Raw genomic sequence first — 3,309 nt, 5'->3', positions numbered from 1 at the left:
TTCTTACAGAAAGGCCTCTCTCCTAGAGTGTTGGTTTCTTACGGACAGGCCTCTCTCCTGGTCTTGTAGATGGTCATCCTCTCCCCGTGTCTTTATATAATCTTCCCTCTGTATCCAAATTCCCTCTTCTTATCAGGATGCCTATCTTGTTGGATTAGAGCTGACCCTAGTGACCTCATTTTAATTTAATTATTTCTATAAAGACCCTGTCTCCAAATACAGACACATTCTGAGGTACTGACCCCAACATGAATTTTGTGGGGGACACGGTTTAGCCCATAACACATGACTTAATTTTATATATGCCTATTTTACCTAATTTTCTACTCAGTGGCTTTTTCTTTTCTTTTCCACCTCATCCATTATAGTTTCCCAATATTTATAACGTTTGATCGTTATTAACTATTGAAACACCTTTAAATTTAATCTGATACAGAAATGCCCTAGTCCAGGTACCAGGTAGAGCAGGCACCAGGTAGAGCAGGTTGGGATCTCACACAAGAATATATGGTAGAAAGAATTAGAATTTTATTTCATAGAGAGTAAGTCCCAAGTATTTTATTTCTTTATAACCTCCACAGTGTCATGCAGTACAGTAAACGCACAGCACATGCCTGTGGGAAAGATGAGTGAATCAATGAATGAATTAGCAGGATTCAAAGAGCAACAGCTGACATTTATAACCCCTCATCTTCTAAGCACACAGAGTAATCATGTTGCCTTGTCGAAGACTCTTTAGAGTGGCCTGGCTGGGGAATCTTTAGTTTGAGAGACAGCCTAGGGACTCACACTCATCATGGAGAAGGCTGAAGTGCATCTTGAGATTTGCCAGTGTTTCCAGAGCAATCCGAGCATTGCTCCAGCAGTGTGAAGTTGTGTCAGGGAAATAAAAAGCCAAGGTCTCCAGTAGACCCTGGGGAGAATGGAGACAAGAACATCGCACCATTTAAATGATTAAAGCAAGAAATTTAACAGTGAAAAGTGATAAGGCATTGCATTTTCCCTTTAAAAGGACGAATTCTGTTTACTTTGACCAAGAGTAGGCTTAATTTTAAAACAGGGAGGTGATCCAGCTTATACCAAAATACCAATATATTCAAATAATAAAATAAATTAGCCCTTCTGATTAAAAAAAAGATCTTATCAAAATGCTAACTACTGTGGCATATCTGCAAAGAGAACCTTGCATAAGTTCAAAATTGTCCAATTCATAGAGAAAGCTGTTATCTAGTTTTTTAAACACCTGTAGCTTCCCTAACTCCACAGTTTATCCCATCTATAATTTTCAAATCCCCACCTATTCATTTTCCACTATCTCATTTCCACTTGAAAACTGAATAATTAGGAAAGAAGATAGATACATACATACACGATATCTAGATAGACAGATATCCATAGATAAATAAAAATCCCAATCTCTAGCTAGATAAAGAGTATTGTTCCCAGTACACATTTCAGTTATCTTAAATGTTTGTTTTTTTGTGGGTTTGTTCTTTGGGTGGGAATATATTGGTTTTGGTTTTTATTTTTAACAAAGACAAAAGAGAAAGAGGAGAGAAAAGACAATTGCACATTTCTAAGTGTTTTATCAGAGCCTCAGTGTAGAGGTTGTGTTATGATCCCGAGTGGTAATTTGTTTTCGTCACAAACCACCTCACAGTATGATACAATTTATCATGATTGTCATCCTAGGCTCAAGGGAGAGCAGAAATAGAATTCTAGCAGCTCTGTGCATAAGGACCTATGTACTCAAGCGCATGGTTAATCCTCAGTGAAATCGTTGCCATCATTGGGTGCCAGCCACTGGCTACTGACCGTAATTGGCCCCAACTGCCCAACTTTTAAGTAGTTGGTTTGAATTCACATCAATTGATAAATATTTAGGGCAAAAATCACTCAAGTGCATAAACATACCACCCCAAACTCAACAACACATTACTGTATGCATTTCCGATTCTTTATATAGACAGGGCATTTTACAGTTAGTTCTCCCCTTTTCTTCTTTTTTTTTAACTGCATTTTAATGCCCCAGGTTTGTTTAAACTTCTGTCAGAATGTTGATTTGGACTGAGATTTTATTTTTAATTCAGGAAAGAAGAGGATATAATGTCTTTAAAAGAAGAAGGAAATTCGGTGAGTTTTCTGCAATTAGCACCATAGAAGTCAGTTAAGATGCCTTCTGGAAATTTCCAATAGATAGGGGGTAAGTTAGAATGACAGCAGGCAGCAAATGAAAACAGCACTTGGCAATTTGGGAATCCTTTTTTTGTGACAAACTATTTGGTAGGCAACAATTTTGGCTTTCTCTAAACTTGTATAACTCACTGTTATTTTGGCTGATTTTGATCATTAGCACAATTGCACATAGAGAACTGTCAGTAAAATTAACTTAAGGCTGAATTCACGCCTACTTTCCCACCTCATTCTACTTAAGTACTTTCAGAAATCCCATCTTTACTTCTAGAAACATTGAAGCAACAAGAGCTAGAAAGGAAGGTAGCCAGACTGCTACACCTCCCCTCCTTCCCATCATTATAGATCAAGCACTTAAAGTGAAGTTTAGACCTCAAGTCTCTCTCTCCAACTCATGCTTTACTATATAGACTGGATTTTTTACTTCAAGTTTATCTGGCTAAAATATAAGTACATATTCACATCACTAAATAGAAAGACAATGGTCCACAAACATGCTCCACTTTCTATGTTTACTACCTTAAAAAACTGTATCATTATCCACTTGCTCAATTCATAGCCTAGGTCCTTTTCTTCCTTCTCTTTTTCTATGGTAACACTTATCTAATCACCTTTTTTTTTTTTTTTTTTCAAATTTTCCTTCTTCCATATCTCTTGTATGTGCTCATCTTTTTCGTGTGCCAACACCATCCAATTCAGACCTCAGTCATTCCTCACCTGTTTATTGCAATAGCTGTGAAGAAACTTGCTTCCTTGGGCCACCCTTTCACGTTAATTCTACGATGCAGTTAGTCATCTTTCCAACATGAAAATCTCTTCACGTCACTTTTACAAAGACTCCCCATAAAATTCAAATGACATGGATAGTGAACAAACCCTTCATGGCTTGTCCTAGCAAACCTCTCCAGCGTCATTTGTCACTTCCTTAGCTAACCTTGAGCCCCAGTATTCGGCTACTCACAGGTCCCTGGACCAGCCATGATTTCTTTACCCTCTTGTCATTTTCCCTATGCCTGGAGATTCGACTCCTTCCCCTGCTTCAGTTCTTTCTCAGTTTCTTGTAGAAGTCAGTTCTTGCAGAAAACCTGTGACAGTAGAAAACTTGTGACTGTATCT

The 3,309-nt window shown here is 37.8% G+C and overlaps 1 long non-coding RNA gene across 1 annotated transcript; it reads right to left on the bottom strand.

Moving 5' to 3' along the window:
* Window positions 1-543: 543 nt before the first annotated feature.
* LOC112128550 (uncharacterized) lies at window positions 544-3,032 on the bottom strand. Its single transcript, XR_002911036.1, has 2 exons — window positions 2,911-3,032; window positions 544-913 (listed from the first exon to the last, which is right to left on the bottom strand). It is a non-coding gene; the product is annotated as an uncharacterized LOC112128550 (long non-coding RNA).
* Between the last annotated feature and the right edge of the window lie 277 nt (window positions 3,033-3,309).

Source organism: Pongo abelii, chromosome 14 (assembly GCF_028885655.2).
Source record: "Pongo abelii isolate AG06213 chromosome 14, NHGRI_mPonAbe1-v2.0_pri, whole genome shotgun sequence".
In the NCBI taxonomy this organism is placed as follows: domain Eukaryota; kingdom Metazoa; phylum Chordata; class Mammalia; order Primates; family Hominidae; genus Pongo; species Pongo abelii.
The sequence above is the reverse complement of the archived record's forward strand: the minus strand, read 5'-3'. Positions and strand labels throughout refer to the sequence as shown.